The sequence below is a fragment of the Salvelinus sp. IW2-2015 genome, linkage group LG7, assembly GCF_002910315.2.
Source record: "Salvelinus sp. IW2-2015 linkage group LG7, ASM291031v2, whole genome shotgun sequence".
In the NCBI taxonomy this organism is placed as follows: Eukaryota; Metazoa; Chordata; class Actinopteri; order Salmoniformes; family Salmonidae; genus Salvelinus; species Salvelinus sp. IW2-2015.
The window spans coordinates 19,976,400-20,001,906 of NC_036847.1; the positions used below are offsets into that span (position 1 = coordinate 19,976,400).

A 25,507-nucleotide genomic window follows, 5' to 3' on the forward strand; every position below is an offset into this window, starting at 1 on the left:
GCAGGAATGTACCTGTTTCTATTCCATTTATAAGCCCATGCAACATACCCCAGCAGCATTTGAATTGAATAAAATGAAGTTGCTGCATGAACGATTTCTTATTATATGGCGCGTGTATGTTGTCTGTGGGTTTACGCGTACACGTGTGCCTGTATGTTAACATGCCTGTGTAATATAAATACATTCATATGTCTACCAGAATCTAGATACACAAGCAATTCTGGTTGTACCATAAATCACTTAAAAACAGGCCAATATTGTGCTGATGCTGGGCGTCCAGAGTCTGGTACAGCTAGTTAGTGTTCATGGGAAGCATTTCCATATGCCTGATTCTGGAGTTTTAAACCCCACTGGAGAACTGTGTATGCTATCTATACATACAGTACTGTATGTGCTTATGTCTCCATGAATGTGTATCGAGTCATGTGAGAGTGTATGTCCCTGCTGTGCAAGAATGTGCGATTGTGTGTTAAATGCAAGCACTAGGTTCAATAATGCATAAACAGACAGTGAACAAGTCTTATTGGCTCTATCCTTCTCAGATCTGAGACATGGCCAGACTAGGCTGTGTGTGTACTCCACAGGTAATACATGATAATAACAAGCATAATGGTCTACAACGCATCTTTCTTTGAGCAATGTCAAATAAGGACATGGTAGACAGTCTCACAGTCAAATTTGCTCTGTTGTTGTCACCCCTGTGGAAACACAAACATGAAATCWAATGCAATCCAAACAGCTTTTTGTTTAACAGCAGAATGGTACTCTGTGTGTGTGTCTTCTTCTCCCGCCCGATGGGCTCTGAGGAATGGAGGAAACACAGCACCAAACAGAGTTTACAGTTAAGTGGACCAACCTGTCCTCTCCAGCTCTGGGTCCATGGTGGTGGGGGTGGAGAGTGGAAGAGAGGGACTGAGCGGTCAGGCCAGGCGGGAGTATTCTACTACCCTGCAGGCAATAAACACACAGCAGTAGTGGCTGTAGGACCGCCACCGGAGCATGGATCATGATGCTGGGACCAATCACCTTACATTCTGTTCTGTAACATAACCCCCCCCCCCCCTTCTTTCTGTTGTTCACTATCTCTTTCTGTTATTCTCTCTATGCTTCTCTCTGTCTCTCCTCCCACCTCTCTCTCCCTCTGCCCCATATAAAAACACATCTCTCCAGCTCCTCTGTTCCCTCGTCTCATTAGACGACCCATCCTTTCCTTCTCACCCTCTACTACCATTTTCTTTTCTCCCTCAGTTAAAGGGACCTGCGCTGATCCCGGGGTTGCCAGTCGCTCTGCTGGACCAATACAATTCATCATCATGTTATCTGCACGGGAATGACTTAGATCCTATCAAAGCCACCTGACAGGCCTCGTCCTTTTCCTACCAAGGCTGAGAGACTGAAGCTGCTGAAGGGGAGATCCTGGACAAGATCTCCCCTCCTTTTCCCACTTCAATCATTGTGGGGGGGGGGGGTTCCAGAGGGGAGAGAGAGGCCAGCCATCTCCCAGAGAGGAAGCCAATATGATGAAGCTTTCCCTGATATGATCTCTCTGTATTTCTCCCCTGTGCTCCAAGCTCTCCTTCTGGCTCTCCCTCTCCACTCTAACTGATCAAATAGTATGGTGGAAGGACTCTAAAACGGACCTACAGATACAGGATATGAGCTAGTTAGATCATGAATGACATCATCCTTATGGGATAGCTTGGCCTCAGCAGCCAATTTTAATTGGCATGTATTTCTTACTAAGAGAAGGTGTAGGTGCTCCGCAGGATTGATGTTAACTCTCCAACTCAGTCCTCTGTGTCTGCAAGACCTATCACACAAACACACCTAACCACACCTAACACACCTACACACCACACACACACACACACACACACACACACCACCACACACACACACACACACACACACACACACACACACACACCACACACACACACACACACACACACACACCCACACACACACACACACACACACACACACACACACACACACACACTCCAACATGCTCCGTCGATACACATGAATCCATCCATCCACACATACACCAACACTCCTCTCTGGAGATTGATGGTAAACACTAGGTTGACTACAGTGTCTCTACAGTGTAAACACTAGAGCAGGATGGATGTGTCGTTCTCTCTGTTCTGTTCTCTGGTCAGCAGAGAGACGGGCCGATGAGCTAATAAACTCAATGATAGTCCACAGCACACGGCAGAACACACTACAGTGCACCTCTCTTGTTTACTCAATCGATCCGCCTGGCTCTCTCTCTCTCTCTATCTCCGTCTCTCGCTCCCTTAACGAATGTTCATGTTTTATTAACTGTTCGCATTTTAGAGACGAAGAGGTCAATACACCTCAAGCACACGCCGACAACTAACTACTACTGATCTAATGATGAGAGGATCTATCTGGGGCTCTCACAGGAGGCCTGGGCTCTCACAGGAGGCCTGGGCTCCATCACAGGAGGCCTGGGCTCCATCACAGGTCAAGGCTGGTGTCCTGCTCCAGGTTCTACCTGGAGTTCTGCCTGCACTGTTTATTCTGCCCTCAGTGAGAGAAGTGGACTTTCTGGTTCAGTAAAGTGACGTGGCCAGTGAGAGGGAACGAGCCATCCTTGAGGGCTGAATGAGGCCTGCTGGGTACAGTGAAGGCATGTTAAAGAAACTTGGGTCTGTCTGACAAGTTAGAAAAAGCTGTGGTCTTCCTTCCGTATGACCACCCCGTGCCACGGTAAATATGCTAATAACTTAATTTAATAAGAAAGCTCTGAACAGAGACATGCTGCACTCGCGCTAAATCACAGAATGTTAAGTAATTGGTCTAATTTAACTGACGTGATTTAACTGTGGAAATGAACACGACTGAAATTGCCGTTCCATATTAAAATTGCCAGCTTGTCTGGCTTGCTGAGTAGTGGCAACGACATGTTACAGTGTGTTTCCCTGCCTCCCTCTGCCACCAGCAGCACACTGACTGACTGACTGACTGACTGACTGACTGACTGACTGACTGACTACACAGAGAAGGCAGAGGGATGCAGGTTGGACTAGCCTCGCCCTACAAGCTGAAAAACGTACATTATAAACACCATTTGGTGCATGATGCATACTAACCATAACAACATATCATGCTGTCTGTTACCATGAGACAGCTACAATGTTTTCTTGGCCCTGATGATCCCCTTATTGTGTAGCCAGTTGCTTGGCAGCCCTAGCTGATTGTTTACACCCATATAGCTTTGTCTGCGGCTCATATCCAATGGAGAAATGGCATGCCATTGGCTGAGCGGGCAGAGGCTGTTGATTTGAAATGGCTGCGACAGCAAACAGTCGATAAAGGCCTGTTTAGTGAGACAGCTCTCCTCGCGCTCTTAGCTGCGTAATTAGGTTCCCTTCAGAAGTGCCAAGAGTTTCTCGAGTGAGAGGGAGAGAGAGTACTATAATGGGCATCAATAAAGGAGCGCAGACGAGTGTCATGCCTCTGTCAAACGCACGGGACCACTCTACCCGTTAATGACTGCAGATGGGCGGCAGTCCGTCAAAGTGAATATACAGCTGCGTGTTTCATCAGGCTGAGCTAGCTGAACAAACCTACGGCTCAATGGGAGAAAAAGAGAGAGAGAGAGTGGGGAAACAGAGGAGAGAGAGAGAGAGAGAGAGCAGGAAAGAGGGAGGGAGGTGGGAGAAAGGAGAGCATGGTAGATAATGGCTGAGGATGGATGCTGCTGGTTCTATTATAACTAAACTGGCAGATATCAAAAGAACAGGGGAGAGAGGAAGGAGGAACCAAAGGGAGGTAAAAGCAAGAAGATAGAAACACTCAGGCTGGCATCTAATTTTTTTTTAAAGGAAGGTGATCACACTGATACACACAGAGAGAGAATCACACATAAACAAACACAACCTCTATCATGCATTACCTATGACTACACTGTATGACTAGGACGGTGGTTGGGTTGGGGGTGGTAGTACGGTACAGAATGGGGTGGAGGACAGCAGAATAAGACAGGACAGTTATGGTAATCACCGAGGTCCTCTGACACTGGATGCTGGTGCTGTTGAAGCGCAGGGCGGTGACGCTGTAGGTGGCTCCCTGGATGTGGAAGATACACTCGTAGTTCCTCTGTCCAGACTGGGGCTGAGGCAGGTTCTTAGCCAGCAGGGTGATGGGCTTCATCACCCCCACTGGGATGTAGATCTGGGTGGATGGCAGGATCTGGGGACACTCCTGGGAACAGGGAGAGAGACCATGGTTAGGCTCCTATTCTGTAAGCAGCTAGAACTAAGGAAATGGAGGACTGGACATTTACTGGACTGGAAAAGTATGTGGACACCCCTTCAAATTAGTGGATATCAACTATTTCAGCCACACCCATTGCTGACAACTGTAAAAAAAAAAAAAAAAAAAAAAAAGAGCACACAGCCATGCAATCTCCACAAACATTGGCAGTAGAATAGCCTGTACTGAAGAGCTCAGTGACTTTCAACGTGGCACTGTCATAGAATGCCACCTTTCCCTGGTCAACTGGAAGACCTGTTATTGGGAAGTCAAAACGTCTAAGAGCAACAACGTCTCAATCGTGAAGTGGTAGGCCACACAAGCTCACAGAACGGGACAGTGCTGAAACGTGTAGCGGGTAAATATCGTCTGTCCTCGATTGCAACATTCACTACCCCATAAGACATGCCACAAGAGGTCTCTTCACAGTCCGCAAGTCCAGAACAGACTATGGGAGGCGCACAGTACTACATAGAGCCATGACTACATGGAACTCTATTCCACATCAAGTAACTGACGCAGTAAAATTAGATTTAACAAACTCCTTATGGAACGGCGGGGACTGTGAAGCAACACAAACATTGGCACAGACACATGCATACACACACACGATAACATACACACTATACATACACATGGATTTAGTCATGCAGACATGTGGTAGTGGTGGAGTATGGGCCTGAGGGCACACAGTGTGTTGTGAAATCTGTGATTGTATTCTTTTAAAATTGTATAAACTGCCTTAATTTTGCTGGACCCCAGTAAGAGTAGCTGCTGCTTTGGCAGCACCTAATGAGGATCCATAATAAATATAAATACTAATACAAATATCGAGTTCCAAACTGCCTCTGGAAGCAACATCAGCAGAATAACTGTTCGTCGGGAGCTTCATGAAATGGGTTTCCATGGCCGAGCAGCTGAACACAGGCCTAAGTGCCAAGCGTGTTCAATGCCAAGCGTCGGCTGGAGTTGTGTAAAGCTCGCTGCCATTGGACTCTGGAGCAGTGGAAACTCGTTCTCTGGAGTGATGAATGACGCTTCACCGTCTGGCAGTCCGACGAACGAATCTAAGTGTGGCGGAGGCCAGGAGAACACTACCTGCCCCAATGCATAGTGCCAACTGTAAAGTTTGGTGGACGAGGTCTGGTCTMGGGCTGTTTTTCATGGTTCGGGCTAGGCCCCTTAGTTCCAGTGAAGGGAAATCTTAACGCTAAAGCATACAATGACATTCTAGACGATTCTGTGCTTCCAACTTTGTGGCAGTTTGGGGAAGGCCCTTTCCTGTTTCAACATGACAATGCCCCCATGCACAAAGCCAGGTCCATACAAAAATGGTTGGTCGAGATCGGTGTGGAAGAACTGGACTAGGATGAATTGGGAATGCCAATTGTGAGCCAGGCCTAATCGCCCAACATCAGTGCCCGACCTCACTAATGCTCTTATGGCTGAATGGAAGCAAGTCCCCGCAGCAATGTTCCAACATCTAGTGGAAAGTCTTCCCAGAAGTGTGGAGGCTGTTATAGCAGCAAAGGGGGGACCAACTGTGTATTAATGCCCATGATTTTGGAATGAGATGTTGGACGAGCCATGTAGTGTAAATATAGCAATGCAGTTGTACTGTAGATGGCATTAGTGATTTTGAAAGCGGTCTTGATGCACAGTGTGTGAGCTTTAAGCACAGAGTTATACAACATGTACAGACACAACCAACTGTGAGGAAGACAGAGGAATGCAGTATTTCTAATTGTATGAAGCCATGTAATGGCCCTAATTGCTCAGAGAAACTGGCATATTTCTGGAGGTGGGGGTGGCAGATTAGCGTCCACAGAGGTCATTGCCATGCCAACCGATTAGCAAGACAGTGTGAAAAAAAGAAACACAATGAAGCGATTCTAGTGTTTATGCCATTTAAAGGTTTTGGCATGGTCTGGGCAAAAGAGCCAGTCCATTCAAATCCAGTCCAGGTAATCAATGGGAAGAGCAGTCCGTGCTGTCTGGTGTCCTCTCCTGGCCCTGATCCCAACACAAGGGCACTGGAGCGAACAGGAACAGAGCAACGGGCAGCTTAAGATGTACATCAACGAACAGGAGATGGGCAACCACGGACACACTTGGCAAAGGAAAAATGTATTTGTTGATATAGTTGCATTTAACTAATAGACGCCATCTTCTCCCACACAAGATTTAGCAACAGGCTGTAAACAATGAATATTACTATTCCAAACAGTTACATAGCAAAAACATGAACAGTACCATGGTAATGTGAGTGAATGAAATGTGTTCTTACTCTTCCTATTCAAATGAGTCATTGCCAATAAGCTAGACAAACAAGTCCAGACAGCAGACAGCCTTTGTCAGCAGGAAAAATGAAGAGCCAAGCCTAAATCTAAAAAATTTATAATAAAACTGTACCTTAAGCTAAAACTATTCCAATATCAACATTTGTAGACATTTGAAGAATTTCAAACATAATATGATTACTATTTTAATTCAAAGTTCCAGGTCTGGCAGACTATTGTCTATAGTATACTCTATAGACAGCACTGACCATATCATCCCTGTGTGTGAGTGAAGCTTCTTATCATGAGCTGGGCTGTGTAAACAGACTCCTGCTCAGAAGCCAACACAGGGCTCTGTGACACCAGGCAGCCAGGCTCTTCTATTGGGCTGCAGATTTAATTGCCTGCGTCTGCAGTCTTGTTATTAAACTGTGTTCCACCACAGCTCTCCTCGTTTCCTCTCCGCTCTCCTCCTTTGCCCTAATCTTCCCTCCTCTCCTACCCTCTCCTCTCCCCTCCCCTCCCTCCTCTCACTCTCCTCTCCTACCCTCTTTCCCCCCCTCTTTTCTTCTACCCTCTCCTCTTCCCTCCCCTATTCACCTCTCCTCTCCCTTATTCTGCTCTCCTCTCCTCTTCTCCCCTTCTCTCATTTGCTGAATAAATAGAGTATGATGCAATTTCCCTCTGGACAGCCTTGCTTCCATCTTCAATTACTATGTAAGAGACAATGAAAGACTCTTGATACTAAGCTAGAAGAAATGTATAGGATTCGCCTCAGGACAATAGGGAGACTACTACTGAGGATAAGGAAGGTCCAGATGACTAATAAATACGGGTGCTCTATTGTCCTTTCATACCAACACTCCCAAAATATTCATTGGAACTTTAATTTCTTGAATCATTATTACCGTAAGCTCAGCATCGTATATTTGTATATCAGTTTGTGCTTTGCTAAACCAGCGTTAAATTAAGTGCAGGTAATGACTTGAAATTGCAATTTGAATCGGAAGCCATTGGGCAAAGAAAATCATTGGACGTAATGGAATTGGGTGATACACAAACTCAAACAGCGAAACAAGAATAATGGGGCTTGTGAATGAATCCCCAATTCTAAGGCAGCAAAGAGGGAGAAGGATCAATTCCAGGCGGGCTGCTCTGAGTCCGAACGAGACGTTGTGCTGGTAGCCTGGCTTTAGTATTCACTGCACACAGGTGGGGAACAGACAAGCGTAAACAACACGCTTAATGAACTGCCTCCAGCCTCTGATAGGGACTGACTTCAGGAAGAAAGGAGAAGTAAAGTTGTGTGTGTGTGTGTGTGTGTGTGTGTGTGTGTGTGTGTGTGTGTGTGTGTGTGTGTGTGTGGCGTGTGCGTGTTGTGTGTGTCTGTGTGCATTTGTGCGCAGTCTGTTCCCAGAACAAAGAAGTGAAACAGTCCTCTTCCCACCAAACCAGTGTAACGCTGCTATCGCTGACTGTCTGGGTAGCGCGGGTCAGGCAAACCGCAGCCTCCCTCTGTGGTATGTAAAACACGTGTCTCTGGCCAGACAGTGCAGAGACAGAGACAGACAGACTGCTAACTCCTCAGTCTGAATCACACTCTGGCCCCAACTGTGCCAACACATGGCCCGCATGCCTGCAGCAGAAACCTCAGAGGCCTGGTGCATTGGCATGGACTGGAGGGTCGTAGACAGAACCACATCCTGCAGCACTCAGCACCCAGCCCAGCCAAACTCAAACATCAGCTCCAGACATTGCCATCCAGCTGGGGCACAGGCCGCAACCTCCCAACCTCTGGTTCTCATTACGGATCAGCCAGAGCCATGAGACAAAGTCCTGCCACGTTCAGAAGGGAACTGATGATGCACACAAGTTGAGGGCAAGAGAAGGAGAAAAAAAGAGATCAACAAAAAGAGGTGGAAAAAAAATAGAAACTATTTCATTGCCAGTCCTGACAGGTGTCAAAACAGAGTTGAAAGTGTGTATCAGATTGCACTCTTCCAGAGTACAATGGAACAATGGTTTACCAGGGGGATTCCTTTGAAGTGGTTTCTCGCTTTCCTTTATTCACTCCTTTATTTCCTTTGAAATGACAGAAAGGGAGAAAGACAGAGAGAGGGAGAGAAAGAGAGAGAGAGAGAGAAGAGAGAGAAAGAGAGAGAAAGAGAGAGAAAGAGAGAGAAAGAGAGAGAGAAACGTACATTTTCTCAGTGAAAACAATGTACTGAGCAAATGTCAAATGGGCTTTTCACCAAATTACTGTACGACAGACCACGTATTCACCCTGCACACCCTAATTGACAAACAAACAAAACAAAGGCAAAGTCTTGTCATGCTCTGTTGATTTCAAAGAAGCTTTTGACTCAATTTGGCATGAGGTTCTGCTATACAAATTGATGGAAAGTGACGTTGGGGGGAAAAAATACAACATTATAAAATCCATGTACACAAACACTCTTCTGGGAAGGCACTGATGTTGGGCGATTAGGCCTGGCTCACAGTCGGTGTTCCAATTAATCCCTAAGGTGTTTGATGGGTTTGAGGTCAGGGCTCTGTGCTGGCCAGTCATGTTCTTCCACACCGATCTCGACAAACCATTTTGTCGAGATCGGGGGCATTGTCATGCTGAAACAGGAAAGGGCCTTCCCCAAATTGTTGCCACAACATTGGAAGCACAGAATCGTCTAGAATGTCATTGTATGCTGTAGAATTAAGATTTCCCTTCACTGGAACTAATGGGCCTAGCCCGAACCATGAGAAACAGTGTAACGACCGTCATATTCGTTCTCCTCCTCAGACGAGGAGGAGCATGGGTCGGACCAACACGCAGCGAGGTATGTAGACATAAATGATTTATTTAATGAAGACGAACACGAAAAACACTTGCATAAACTACAAAACAACAAACGACGTTAAACAGACCTGAACTTGTGAACATAAAAAACAATGAACGCACGAACAGGAAAGAACGAACGAAATGAATGAATGAATGAATGAATGAATGAACGAACGAGACGAGACAGTACCGTGTGGTGCAATAAACACAGACACAGCGACAATCACCCACAAACAAACAGTGAGAACAGCCTACCTTAAATATGGTTCTCAATCAGAGGAACGTCAAACACCTGCCTCTAATTGAGAACCATATCAGGCACATTAAACCCAACATAGAAACACATAACATAGAAATGCCCACCCACACTCACGCCCTGACCGACTAACACATACAAAACAACAGAAAACAGGGCAGGAACGTGACAAACAGCCCCAGACCATTATTCATAATCCACCAAACTTTACAGTTTTCACTATGTATTCGGGCAGGTAGCGTTCTCCTGTCATCCGCCAAATCCAGATTTGTCCGTCGGACTGCCAGATGGTTAAGTGTGATTCATCACTCCAGAGAGCGAGATTCCACTGCTCCAGAGTTCAATCGCGGCGAGCTTTACACCACTCCAGCAGATGCTTGGCATTGCGCATGGTGATCTTAGGCTTGTGTGCGGCTGCTCGGCTATGGAAACCCATTTCACAAAGCTCCCGATGAACAGTTATTGTGCTGAGGTTGCTTCCAGTTTGGAACTCGGTAGTGAGTGTTATAACCAAGGACAGATGTTTTTTACGCGTTACGCTCTTCAGCACTCGGCGGTCCCGTTCTGTGAGCTTGTGTGGCCTACCACTTCGCGGCCTAGATGTTTACACTACACAATAACAGCATTAACAGTTGACATGACGGTGCCATGTTGAAAGTCACTGAGCTCTTCAGTAAGGCCATTCTTCTGTTTGTCCATGGAGATTGCATGGTTGTGTGCTCAATTTTATACACCGAATCCACTAATTTGAAGGGGTGTTCACATACTTTTGTGTATATTGTCCATATCAACAAATTGGCAAGGGCACTAGAACAGTCTGCAGCACCCGGCCTCACCCTACTAGAATCTGAAGTCAAATCTCTACTGTTTGCTGATGATCTGCTGCTTCTGTCCCCAACCAAGGAGGGCCTACAGCAGCACCTAGATCTTCTACACAGATTCTGTCAGACCTGGGCCCTGACAGTAAATCTCAGTAAGACAAAAATCATAGTGTTCCAAAAAAGTTCCAGTTGCCAGGACCACAAATACAAATTCCATCTAGACACCGTTGCCCTAGAACACACAGAAAACTATACATACCTCGGCCTAAACATCAGCACCACAGGTAACTTCCACAAAGCTGTGAACCATCTGAGAGACAAGGCAAGAAGGGCCTTCTACGCCATCAAATAGGAACATAAAATTCAACATCCCAATTAGGAAACTTGAATCAGTTATAGAACCCATTGCCCTTTATGGTTGTAAGGTCTGTGGTCCGCTCACCAACCCCAAAATTCATAAAATGGGACAAACACCAAATTGAGACTCTGCATGCAGAATTCTGCAAAAACATCTTCCATGTACACCGCAAAAAAACAAAGAATACATGCAGAGCAGAATTAAGATGATACCCACTAGTTATCAAAAATAGTTAAATACTTCAACCACCTAAAAGGAAGCGATTCCCAAACCTATCACCTACAGAGAGATTAACCTAGAGAAGAATCCCATAAGAAAGCTGGTCCAGGACAGTAACACAATTAGACCCAACAAAATCATGAGGAAACAAAAAGATAATTACTTGACAAATTGGAAAGAATTAACAACAACAAAAAGAGCAAACTGAAAAGCTATTTGGCCCTAAACAGAGAGTACACAGTGGCAGAATACCTGACCACTGTGGCTGACCAAAAACGAAGGAAAGCTTTGACTATGTAGAGACTAAGTGAACATAGCCTTGCTATTGAGAAAGGTCGCAGTATGCAGACCTATGTGCACACTGCCCACAAAATGAGGTCGAAAATGAAGTGCTTCCTAACCTCCTGCCAAATGTATGACCATATTAGAGACACATACTTCCCTCAGATTACACAGACCCACAAAGAATTAGAAAACAAATCCAATTTTGATAAACTCACATATTGTAAATACAATGTCTATGTGTATTTATTTTCCCAGTTGTACTTTAACTATTTGCACATCATTACAACACTGTTTATAACCATAATATACATTTGAAATGTCTCTATTCCTTTGAAACTTTTGTGAGTGTAAACATATGTTTAACCATTCCAATAAAGCCCTTTGAATTGAATTTAGACAGTGAGAGAGAGAGAGAGAGAGAGAGAGAGAGAGGCTTGTGTGAGCTGGGGCTCCAGGTTAGGTTTGCTGCTCTCAGTGCTCCCCTCACACTTTATCCCCTCTCTCCCCTGGTGCTGTGAATCAAGAAGAGGTGAGACATGGCCCTGGGAGTCGTTTATTAAGGTGGGAATGAGAGTCAGGAGGAGAGTCAGGGGTTCACCAAAGGGGAGAGTGTTTGGCTGATTATTTGTGTTGCCCTCAACCCCTCGGGGGAAAACGAGGCTGAAACTCTGGGAGAGACAGAGAGAGGCAGCTTACAGCTGTCCCTGCTCCAAAACACCAATCTAACCCTGGGGTTGTGGGGTTGGGAGTCAGAGCGCTGCAGAGGAACCTGTCTGGAGGGCAAACAGGAAGAAGGCATAAGGTGTCAGCCAGCAGCAGATAAAGATGAGTGGGTTTTCTGGCTCCAGACTCATCTCTACTTCTCCCATTTCCTCCTCTTAGTGCTAGCCTGGCCCCGGCAGCTCCGCAGGGCTTGCTAGTCTGCATGGTGTTTGTTTTGTTGAAAAGCAGCCTCCAGACATGCCCCCTCTGGCAACAGATTTCTGTTAGCATTTGATTTTCCCCTCCCATCAAGCCGTGTAACACTGCAGAGGTTGCAGTCTTAGAAGATTAAGCAGGGCTTACATAACAAACAGCAGAACAAGAGAGAGAGAGACAGACAGACAGAAAGAGAGACAGTCAAGTCTCTTCCGTCTTCTSCAACAGGTTTGAAATATGATTCTTCTAAAAATACTAGCAGAGGGAGAGGATGGTGTTTGTAGGCCATGGAGGGAGGAACAAGGGTCTTCCTAGTTTCTCATTTGGATGATTCTATCTCCCATTGACCCTGCATGATTGCTACAGTATGAGATGATGTCATCATGGGATGCTGAGGTGTTCTCTGTGGGGCTGCTGGCTGTGACCTCATGGGCCTCCTCCTTCAGGCCCCCTGGCCAATTCTAATCCACCATGAAGGATGGTGTGTCACTGCTGGCGGCAAGGGGTGTTGATAGATGAGTAGCTTTGTGATTGACAGAGGGGTGTGCTGTGTGGTGGGGCGAGGAGGGGAGAGCTGCAGAGCTGCAGAGTATGCGATCCCTAATGCAGTAAAGATAACTTTAAAAACAACGAAAACTGCAGTAAGCTTTATGAGYCATATTTTTGAATGCGGACCCATTACACCATTTGTTTGTCTGGATTTGCGGGTTTTGCACACCGGCRGCGCAWTTGGGAYAGTGTGATGGTCCCCTTTTGGAGAGCTGCCACAACCCACTGGATTACTGATACATCCCATGAGCAAGGAGCAGGACCCACATCATCCAGCTCAACACACAGAGAGGAACGGGAGACAGACAGAGAGGAACGGGAGACAGACAGGGGAACGGGAAGACAGACAGGCAGAAGGAACGGGAGACAGACAGAGAGGAACGGGAGACAGACAGAAGAGGAACGGGGAGACAGACAGAGGGGAACGGGAGACAGACAGAGGGGAACGGGAGACGGCACATAGAGGAACGGGAGACAGACAGAGAGGAACGGGAGACAGACAGAGAGGAACGGGAGACAGACAGAGGAACGGGAGACGAAAGAGAGGAACGGGAGACAGACAGAGAGGAACGGGAGCACACATAGAGGAACGGGAGACGAGACAGAGAGGAAGGGAGACAGACAGAGAGTAACGGGAGACAGACAGAGAGGAACGGGAGACAGACAGAGAGGAACGGGAGACACACATAGAGGAACGGGAGACAGACAGAGAGGAACGGGGAGACAGACCAGAGAGAGAACGGGAAGAGACAGAGAGGAACGGGAGACAGACAGAGGGGAACGGGAGACAGACAGAGAGGAATGGGAGACAGACAGAGAGGACGGGAGACACACATAGAGGACGGGAGACAGCAGAAGAGGAACGGGAGACAGACAGAGGGGAACGGGAGACGACAGAAGAGGAACGGGAGACAGACAGAGAGGAACGGGAAGACACACGATAGAGGAACGGGAGACAGACAGAGAGGAACGGGAGACAGACAGAGAGGAACGGGAGACAGACAGAGGGGAACGGGAGACAGACAGAGGGGAACGGGAGACAGACAGAGAGGTAACGGGAGACGACAGAGAGGGAAAGGGAGACAGACAGAGGGGAACGGGAAGACGACAGAGAGGAACGGGAGACAGACAGAAGGTAACGGGAGACAGACAGACGGTAACGGGAGACAACAGAAGTACGGAGACAGACAGAGAGGAACGGGAGACAGACAGAGAGGAACGGGAAGACAGACATAGAGGAACGGGAGACAGACAGAGAGGACGGGAGACAGACATAGAGGAACGGGAGACAGACATAGAGGAACGGGAGACAGACAGAGAAGGAACGGGAGACAGACAGAGAGGAACGGGAGACCAGACAGAGAGGAACGGGAGACAGACAGAGAGGAAGCGGGAGACAGACAGAGAGGAACGGGAGACAGACAGAGGGACGGGAGACAGACAGAGAGGAACGGGAAGACAGACAGAGAGGAACGGGGACAGACAGAGAGGAAGCGGGAGACAGAAGAGAGGAACGGGAGACAGACAGAGAGGAACGGGAGACAGACAGAGAGGAACGGGAGACAGACAGAGAGGAACGGGAGACAGACAGAGAGGACGGGAAGACAGACAGAGAGGAACGGGAGACAGACAAGAGGAACGGGAGACAGACAGAGAGGAACGGAGACAGACGAGAGGGAACGGGAGACAGACAGAGAAACGGGAGACAGACAAGAGGAACGGGAGACAGACAGAGAAGGAACGGGAGAACAGACAGAGAGGAACGGGAGACAGACAGAGAGGAACGGGAGACAGACAGAGAGGAACGGGAGACAGACAGAGAGGAAACGGGAGACAGACAGAGAGGAACGGGAGACAGACAGAGGGGAACGGGAGACAGACAGAGAGGAAACGGGAGACAGACAGAGAGGAACGGGACAGACAGACAGAGAGGAACGGGAAGACAGACAGAGAGGAACGGGAGACAGACAGGAGGAACGGGAAGACAGACAGAGAGGAACGGGAGACAGACAGAGAGGGAACGGGAGACAGACAGAGAGGAACGGAGACAGACAGAAAAGGAAACGGGAGACAGACAGAGAGGAACGGCGGGAGACAGACAGAGAGGGAACGGGAGACAGACAGAAGAGGAAACGGGAAGACAGACAGAGAGGAACGGGAGACAGACAGAGAGGAACGGGGAGACAGGACAGAGAGGAACGGGAGACAGACAGAGAGGAACGGGAGAACAGACAGAGAGGGAACGGGAGACAGACAGAGAGGAACGCGGAGACAGACAGAGAGGAACGGGAGACAGACAGAGAGACGGGAGACAGACAGAGGATAACGGGAGACAGACAGAGAGGAACGGGAGACAGACAGAGAGGAACGGGAGCAGACAGAGAGGAACGGGACACAGACAGAGGGGAACGGGAACAGACAGAGGGGAACGGGAGAAGACCGAGGGGAACAGACAGCAGAGGAGACGGGAGACAGACAGAGAGGAAACGGGAGACAGACAGAGAGGAACGGGAAGACAGACAGAGAGGAACGGGAGACAGACAGAGAGGAACGGGAACACAGACAGAGAGGAACGGGACAGACAGAGGGGAAGGGAGACAGACAGAGAGGAACGGGAGACCAAGACAGAGAGGAAGGGAGACAGACAGAGGGAACGGGAGACAGACAGAGAGGAACGGGAGACAGACAGAGAGGACGGAGACAGACAGAGAGGAACGGGAGACAGACAGAGAGGAACGGGAGACAGGACGAACGAGACGAGAGAGAACGGGAGACAGACAGAGAGGAACGGGAGACAGACAGAGAGGAAACGGGAAGACAGACAGAGGAACGGGGACAGACAGAGAGACGGGAGACAGCAGAGAGGAAGCGGGAGACAGACAGAGAGGAATGGGAGACAGACAAGGGAACGGGAGACAGACAAGAGAGGAAACAGAGGAGACCAGACAGAGAGAGGAACGGGAGACAGACAGAGAGGAACGGGAAGACAGACAGAGAGGAACGGGAGACAGACAAGAGGAGGGAGACAGACAGAGAGGAACGGGAGGAACAGACAGAGAGGAACGGGAGACAGACAGAGAGGAACGGGAGACAGACAGAGAGGAACGGGAGACACGACAGAGAGAACGGGAGACAGACAGAAGAGAACGGGGACAGACAGAAGGGAACGGGAGACAGACAGACTGAGGAACGGGAGACAGGACAGAGAGGAACGGGAGACAGACAGAGAGGAACGGGAACGACCGAGAGGAAACGGAGACAGAACAGAGGGAACGGGAGACAGACAGAGAGGAACGGGGAGACAGACAGAAGAGGAACGGAGGACAGACAGAGAGGAACGGGAGACAGACAGAGAGGGAGGAGCTAAAAAGGGACTCTTGATTTGATGATGACTAGATCTCTCGAGGGAGACACAGACAGAGAGACGCTGAATAATATGATCTCACTCTGAGATTTGCTGGGTTTCATGCGAGCCAATACACGTCCCCATAGATTTCTCCTAAGAATAATGTGCCGACAGGTCAAGGGGGCCAGCGAGCAGCATATCATATCCATCAACACAACCAAGCCCTCTCAGTGATTTCAGGCCTGCCTACCGCTCCCTACAGAATCCAATTGTGCCCTGCTGGCCTCTTCATTTGGACAGAGCTGAGCTGTTTAGAGCCAAACAAAATGGAACTCTGGGCTTTGTTTTATCAGAGATTGGCCTGTCTGTTTCTGTCAAACTGTATCTGGGCTGCATGCAGAGACTTGAATAAATGTGATAAATCGATTGAAGCTTTCACAACCAACTCCCAGGGGTGTGTGTTACTGTAGATAGACCAGATCATTACACAGGGTGCTATTCATATCTGATGCTAGGAAATACTGAGCTCAGACAATTGATAGTGTTTCGACCATAAGATAACAGCGCAACAAACAACAATAAACAGAACTATATTATGTAARTATGTAATTATATTACTAAGACAAAAGTTGTAATGAGTAACAGTCGATGGGTTGTATGAACAAAGTTCCCAAGGTCTAGTCCTCTAGTGAGACACGGTGATAGAACTGTGCTTGATAGGACACCATGAACCTCTCAGAGGAGCTCAGCGGTAAAATGAAAGGGACTTTGAACCATGAAAAGGCTTTTGGAGTGTCTGCCCACTCCTGGGCCCTAATGTGGAGGAGCAAGGGGAGTAGGGAGAGCCCAAAGAGCTGGAGAGATGAGATATGCAAGGTCAGAAATCTGCTAGGGACTCATAGATAGTATCCACATACTGTAACTGAATCTTCATGGCTAATAATATTGCAGATCAGAGGAGGGGGGGATTGTTTTAAGATGGTCATGCCATGGATCTTAATGTCCAAATTCAATATTTGATCAAATAATTGTATAAAAAATATTTGATACCTGTTAGATAACTAAGCTGTTTGATTTTTTGAGTTTTAGGACCTTATTACATTTTGGGGGGGACACATATTTAACCCCTTGTTTTTGTTGGCACTAAACTACCTCCATACTTGTATTTGTTTGTATGGGTTACCTTTAGACGAGTCCCATGACACTTGTGGGGGTCGTAGAGGGAAACGGAGAGTCTCTCCATAGAGTGGTCATAATAGTTTGTAGCCAAACCGTTCGGATGCTACAGACGTTTTGGTGAGGATGTCTCATGGTCTGATAAACACCACTGTAGCTCAGCAGTGTATTGAGGCGGTGTATTGAGGCGGTGTATTGAGGTGGTGTATTGAGGCGGTGTATTGAGGTGGTGTATTGAGGCGGTGTATTGAGGTGGTGTATTTGAGGCGGTGTTATTGAGGCGGTGTATTGAGGTGGTGTATTGAGGCGGTGTATCTGAGGCGGTGTATTGAAGGCGGTGTATTGATGTGGGTGTATTGAGGCGGTGTATTGAGGTGGTGTATTGAGGTGGTGTAATTGAGGCGGTGTATTGAGGCGGTGTATTGAGGTGTCGGTGTATTGAGGTGGTGTATTGAGGCGGTGTATTGAGGCGGTGTATTGAGGCGGTGTAATTGAGGTGGTGTATTGAGGCGGTGTATTGAAGGTGGTCTATTGAGGTGGTGTATTAGAGGCGGTGTATTGAGGTGGTGTATTGAGGCGGTGTATTGAGGCGGTGTATTGAGGCGGTGTATTGAGGCGGTGTATTGAGGTGGTGTATTGAGGTGGTGTATATTTGGTAAGGTGGTGTATGAAGGTGGTGTATTGGGTGGTGTATTGAGACGCAGCCCATCGGCAAAAAAACTAATATCTCTAGCTGAAACTGACTCATTTTGATGGGGATTGTTTTATTATGTTACTAAGACTGTTGCACGGGTACGTCAATATACTCTTAAGGATATTGTATAAACTGTACAAAGAACTTGCTTTGCACCAAACATGAAACAGGATCACTGACCACGTATTATGCTGATGTTGCCACGGGAGCTCTAGAGTCAGTACTTTCTCTGAAGGGGAGAACTAGGACAGCAGCATTAGATGACTGGGAATTATTAAAGAGAAAACACAGGAAGCGGAGCTGGCCCTGATGTTGTCATTGGACCAAACCCCACATGAAGAAGCCTTCACCAGGATCTCAACTCCTCTATGTAGAAATGATCCCCAGCCTCCATTAGAACGATCTGAGGCATCTAGAAATGAAGATTTAAAACACTTTGAATAATTAAAGTAGGCGAGATCAGTGGCCGGCTTGGATCCCTGAGCAGGAGGCACCGCCTGGGAGAACCGAAGAGGGGGCAGCCTGGTACTCAGCTACCCCTGCCAGGGAGAGCTAGAGAAGAGTTAGTCCGGTGCCAGTGTCGCAGCACAGTGGGGAGAACCCATATCTAACGACGGAAGGTGAGAGACCATGGGAAGGTACCGGCTTTCGCTAATTGACATTGCAAAAGAATTAAAGGTACAGTCTCAGACGTTTGTCCCATTCCGTAAGGCTGGCTGCAGTAGTGGTGGAGTTGGCTGGTCTGTTCTGAGCCGTGACATTGGGGATGGAGACAGCCAAAGTTGAGCAGGGCTGAGAGTTGGAGCTGGGGATCTTTGGCAGGCCTTCTCCTCCCTCGCCTGTTCACAGTCTGTTTACTGTAGCGCTACTGCAGCTTACCAAGACGCCATTGGACGCACTTCCTCTAGTGTGTGTGCATGCCTGTGTGTACTCACAGGAGAAATGCTTTCACAACATCAGAGAGATGAGAGAGGGAAGAGGGGAAAAAAGCCAGATGAGACAGATTGTAAATTTGAGGGAATGAAGGAATTATGCTTGGCAGACATGCAGGAGAGACAGGTGGCACTGAGGATGTCTGTCTAAATGCATGAATACCATGAATACAGTAACTTCAGAAAGTATTGCATTTTTCCACATTTTGTTGTGTTACAGCCTGAATTTAAAATTGATTAAATTTMGATTTTTTTTGTCACTGGCCTACACACAATTACTCATAATGTCAAATTGGAATTATGTTTTTCCCACAAAAATCCAAATGTATTAAAAATGAAAAGCTGAAATGCCTTGAGTCAATAAGTATTTAACCCAATTGTAAAGAGAAGCCTAAATAAGTCCAGGAGTAAAAATGTGCTTAACAAGTCATATAATAAGTTGCATGGGCTCACTCTCATGATTTGTTTTATGACTACCTCATCTCTGTAACCAACAAAACACATATAATTATCTGTAAGGTCCCTCAGTCAAGCAGTGAATTTCAAACACTAATTCAACTACAAAGACCAGCGAAATGTACAACTCCTCGCAAAGAAGGGCACCTATTGTAGATGGGTAAAAAAAAGCAGACATTGAATATCCCTTTGAGCATGGTGAAGTTATTCATTACTAATTATTAATTTGGAATGTGTATCAATACACCCAGTTACAGGCGTCCTTCTTAACTCAATTGTTGGAGAGGAAGGAAACCAGTCAGGGATTTCACCATGAGGCCAATGGGGACTTAAAAAAATGTACAGAGTTTAATGTCTGTGATAGGAGAAAACTGAGGATGTGTCAACAACATTGTAGTTACTCCACAACACTAACCTAATTGACAGAGAGAAAAGAAAGAAGCCTGTACAGAATAAAAATATTCCAAAACATGTATCCTGTTTGCAACAAGGCACTAAAGTAATACTGCAAAAAATATGGCAAAGCAATTAACTTTTTGTCCTGAATACAAAGTAATATGTTTGAGGCAAATCCAATACAACATTACGGAGTACCATTCTCCATATTGTTAAGCATAGTGGTGGCTGCATCATGGTATGGATATGCTTGTAATCATTAAAAACTGGGGAGGTTTTCAGAATAAAAAAGAAATGGAGCTAAGCACAGGCAAAATCCGAGAGGAAAACCTGGTTCAGTCTGCTTTCCACCAAACCCTGGGAGAGGAATTCATCTTTCAGCCGGACAATAACCGAAAACACAAGGGAAAATCTACACTGGAGTTGCTTACCAATAAGACAGTGAATGTTCCTGAGTGGCAGAGTTACAGTTTTGAATTACATCTGTTTGAAAATATATTGCAAGATCTGAAAATGGTTGTCTAGCAATGATCAAGAACACATTTGACAGAACTTGAAGAATTTTTAAAAGAATAATGGGCAAACGTTGCACAAACCAGGTGTGGAAGGCTCTTAGTGACTTACCTAGAAAGACTCAAAGCTGTAATCGATTCAAACATGTATTGACTCAGGGGGCTGAATACTTATCTAATCAAGATATTAGTGTTTTATTTTTAATATATTTTGTTTTACAAATGTTGTAGTTTTTTTTTGTAGATCGTTAACAAAAAATGACAATTAAATCCATTTTAATCCCACTTTGTAACACAACAAAAAAGTCAAGTAGTGTAAATACTTTCTGAAGGCCCTGTACATACTTTATCAGACAGATATGCAACTCTATACATCCTATTTCATTACAATCAATGACAGCATGCATTAACTACCATATAATAGTTAACCAAAGCTAGCCTAGCGTGTAATATTGTATCTTAATCAAAGGAAGTACACTAGGCCTATATTTTACCCCCCAGAGCAGTTAATGGGGGTGACAGGAGGAGAACAGAGATGCACATTACTTCACTCTGTCGTTTTGATACATCTTCTAATTAGCAGCAGATAGATTAATGTTAGTTTATCCAAACATCTACATTTTTACATCTGTACAGCCAAAGCTGCTCTAATGGTTATAAATTGGACAAGGAAAAGTATCACCCATTATTCCCTAATGGGTGATATAATACAGTGTAACTGAATGTAAGGAACTCCATAGGGACTTATGGTATAATCAGGTTTTGGATAAGTCGGAAGTTTACATACACCTTAGCCAAATACATTTACTCAGCTTTTCACAATTCCGGACATTTAATCCTAGTAAGAATTCCCTGTCTTATGTCAGTTAGGATCACCACTTTATTTTAAGAATGTGAAATGTCAGAATAATAGTAGAGAGAATGATTTATTTCAGCTTATATTTCTTTCATCACATTCCCAGTGGGTCAGAAGTTTACATACACTCAATTAGTATTTGGTAGCATTGCCTTTAAATTATTTAACTTGGGTCAAATGTTTCGGGTAGCCTTCCAAAAGCTTCCCACAATAAGTTGGGTGAATTTTGGCCCATTCCTCCTGACAGAGCTGGTGTAACTGAGTCAGGTTTGTAGGGCTCCTTGCTCGCACACGCTTTCTCAGTTCTGCCCACAAATTTTCCATGGGATTGAGGTCAGGACTTTGTGATGGCCACTCCAATACCTTGACTTTGTTGTCCTTAAGCCATTTTTCCACAACTTTGGAAGTATGCTTGGGGTCATTGCCCATTTGGAAGACTCATTTGCGACCAAGCTTTAACTTCCTGACTGATGTCTTGAGATGTTGCTTCAATATATCCACATCATTGTCCTGCCTCATGATGCCATCTATTTTGTGAAGTGCACCAGTCCCTCTTGCAGCAAAGCACCCCCACAACATGATGCTGCCACCCATGTGCTTCACGGTTGGGATGGGGATCTTCGGCTTGCAAGCCTCCCCCTTTTTCCTCCAAACATAACGATGGTCATTATGGCCAAACAGTTCRATTTTTGTTTCATCAGACCAGAGGACATTTCTCCAAAAAGTACGATCTTTGTCCCCATGTGCAGTTGCAAACCGTAGTCTGGCTATTTTATGACTGTGTTGGAGCAGTGGCTTCTTCCTTGCTGAGCGGCCTTTCATGTTATGTCGATATAGGACTCGCTTTACTGTGGATATAGATACTTTTGTACCTGTTTCCTCCAGCATCTTCACAAGGTCCTTTGCTGTTGTTCTGGGATTGATTTGAATTTTTCACACCAAAGTAAGTTCATCTCGAGGAGACAGAACGCGTCTCCTTCCTGAGCGGTATGACGGTTTGTACAGATGAACGTGGTACCTTCAGGCATTGCTCCCAAGGATGAAGCAGACTTGTGGAGGTCTACAATTTTTTCTGAGGTCTTGGCTGATTTCTTTTGATTTTCCCATGATGTCAAGCGAAGAGGCACTGAGTTTAAAGGTAGGCCTTGAAATACATCCACAGGTACACCTCCAATTGACTCAAATGATGTCAATTAGCCTATCCGAAGCATCTAAAGCCATGACATAATTTTTCTGGAATTTTCCAAGCTGTTTAAAGGCTCAGTCAACTTTTTCCAAGAATTGTTTACAGACAGATTATTTCACTTATAATTCACTGTATCACAATTCTTGTGGGTCAGAAGTTTATATAGTGTATATAAAGTGTATATATAGTGTATATAAACTTCTGACCCACAGGAATTGTGATACAGTGAATTATAAGTGAAATAATCTGTCTGTAAACAATTCTTGGAAAAATGACTTGTGTCATGCACAAAGTAGATTTCCTAACCGACTTTCCAAAACTATAGTTTGTTGACAAGAAATGTGTGGAGTGGTTGAAAACGAGTTTTAATGACTTCAACCTGAGTGTACGTAAACTTCCAACTTCAACTGTATGTATATTATATATCTCCTATCAGAGATTTGATCCTTTGACTGAGCCCAATTCTGTACTGATTCCATCCCAATGTTGGAGACTGGCTTCAAACTGACAGAGAGACAGACAGCCACTACCTCTACCAGACCAACAAACCCACAGCCACTGTCCATGACAACATATTTGTTTGTTTCAATGTTAGTTTGTTTGTTTGTTTATTCATTTCTCCTGATGGGTTTCTCAAGTGCGGCTTACTCTAGCAATTTTCTGCCTGGTCGGATTTAATGTGCTCCTTTGTTTATCGTCTGTCGGGCGGATGCTGATTGATATACATTTGATTTGCAAATGTTACTCATTACATCGGGGACTTAGTTACAATGCTGGTGGACACACAACTATGAGAAATGCATTTTGGCATATCAGTGGGCACAAAGATAACAGTTGAGAGTGACTTGGCAAAAGAGTGATAATGGAATACATTTCTGACTTATTAACACATTATGTCAAAATGTTGCGTACATTTCCTTCCCACTCCAAACCCATTTTCCATTGAAATCTATTGTTTCGTATACATTTTGGGTTCAAGTTAACTCTTTCTGTTATCGACAATGGTACKTAAAAAGTCCATAAAAAAATGGTGGCATTGGCATTGTGCAACATAAAATAACGGCATCTGTGTGTAACAAGCCTATTGAGATGGACTGGCCGTGTAACCATGGTAACCTATGCACCAAAAGGAGAACATATCAGTGCTGGGAGTACAGAGTATGTGTGTGGTTTGGTTGGATTACAGCTCAGCTCAGGGGGAACAACAAGCTGTCTGATTGACTTTCACAGCAGCAGTACCACGACTGATGCCATATTTAGTCTACGATTTTGACCAACACCACAACACTAACGGACTTCATTTTATCTGTTGTCGCTTAACTCTGCCCTCTTTACTCTACGCTCTGTTAGAGAGTTACTTAATTCCTTCACACAACCTTTCCCCAAAATCAGCCCCCCCACAGCCTCTCCACCACCTTGTATGAATGCATACCAAATTCTCTGCTCTGAGATTAAACACTTCGCTGCGTTTTCCGCTGGAGCTTTGCAAGCAGTGAGAAAGCGAGCATTGGTTTTACAGTAACAGAATGTTAATCCCAAACTGTACTCAGGGGTAGACGTAACATAATAAACGTATCTCAGAGAAACTCCAATTAGTATGATATGTTACGTTTTGTATGGTTTGTATTCATTTGTGGATATCCATCATCCATTTCGATGACATGTTACGAATTATACTTCGTATGATTGCAATTTGTACAATGAGTTATGAATTGCAATTCATACAATGTTATGAATTTGCGTATGATACACAATATACATATGGTAGACGTATGATACGTGTAATAGACTATATATACAAAAGTATGTGGACACCTCTACAAATGAATGGATTCGGCTATTTCAGCCACACCCGTTGCTGACAGGTGTAAAACATTTTGCACACAGCCTTGTAATCTCCATAGACAAACATTGGCAGTAGAGTGGCCTTACTGAAGTGCTCAGTGACTTTCAACGTGGCACCATCATAGGATGCCACCTTTCAAACAAGTCAGTTCGTCAAATGTATGCCTTGGTCAACTGCCCTGGTCAACTGAAAGTACTGTTATTGTGGAGTGGAAACGTCTAGGAGCAACAACGGCTCAGCAGCGAAGTGGTAGGCCACACAAGCTCACAGAAGGGGACCGCCGAATGCTGAATCACGTATCGCGTAAAAAATCATCTGTCCTCAGTTGCAACATTCACTATCGAATCCCAAACTGCCTCTGGAAGCAAAGTCAGCACAATAACTGTTTGCCGGGAGCTTCATGCACGAGCAGCTGCACACAAGCCTAAGATCACCATGCACAATGCCAAGCATCGGCTGGAGTGTTGTAAAGCTGGACTCTGGAGTAGTGGAAACATGTTCTCTGGAGTGATGAATCACGCTTCACCATCTGGTAGTCCAACGGGCGAAACAGGGTTTGGGGGATGCCAGGAGAACACTACCTGTTCGAATGCATAGTGCCAACTATGAAGTTTGGTGGAGGAGGAATTATGGTCTGGGGCTGTTTTTCATGGTTCGGGCTAGGCGCCTTAGTTCCAGTGAAAGGAAATCTTAACCCTACAGCATACAATGACATTCTAGACGATTCTGTGTTTCCAAAGTTGTGGCTACAGTTTGGGGAAGGCCCTTTCCTGTTTCATCATGACAATGCACTGTGCACAAAGCGAGGTCCATACAGAAATGGTTTGTGGAGATCGGTGTGGAAGAACTTAACCTCTCTAGGGTATGTGGGACAGTAGGGTCCCACCTCGTCAACAGCCAGTGAAACTGCAGGGCGCCAAATTCAAAACAACAGAAATCACATAATTTAAATTCCTCAAACATACAAGTATTTTACACCATTTTAAAGATACACTTGTTGTAAATCCAGCCAAAGTGTCCGATTTCAAAAAGGTTCTACGACGACAGCAAACCAAACGATTATGTTAGGTATGAGCCAAGTCACAAAAAAAGACAGCCATTTTTCCAGCCAAAGATAGGAGTAACAAAAAGCAGAAATAGAGATAAAATTAATCACTAACCTTTGATGATCTTCATCAGATGACACTCATAGGACTTCATGTTACACAATACATGTATGTTTTGTTCGGTAAAGTTCATATTCATATCCAAAAATCTGAGTTTAGGCGGGATGCTACTGTCTCACTTGGCAAAAAGCCA

The 25,507-nt window shown here is 45.7% G+C and overlaps 1 pseudogene; it reads right to left on the bottom strand.

Annotated features, from left to right (window-relative positions):
* The window catches only part of LOC111966560 (plexin-A1-like), a 299,289-nt pseudogene that overhangs the window by 64,475 nt on the left and 209,307 nt on the right, over positions 1–25,507 (bottom strand).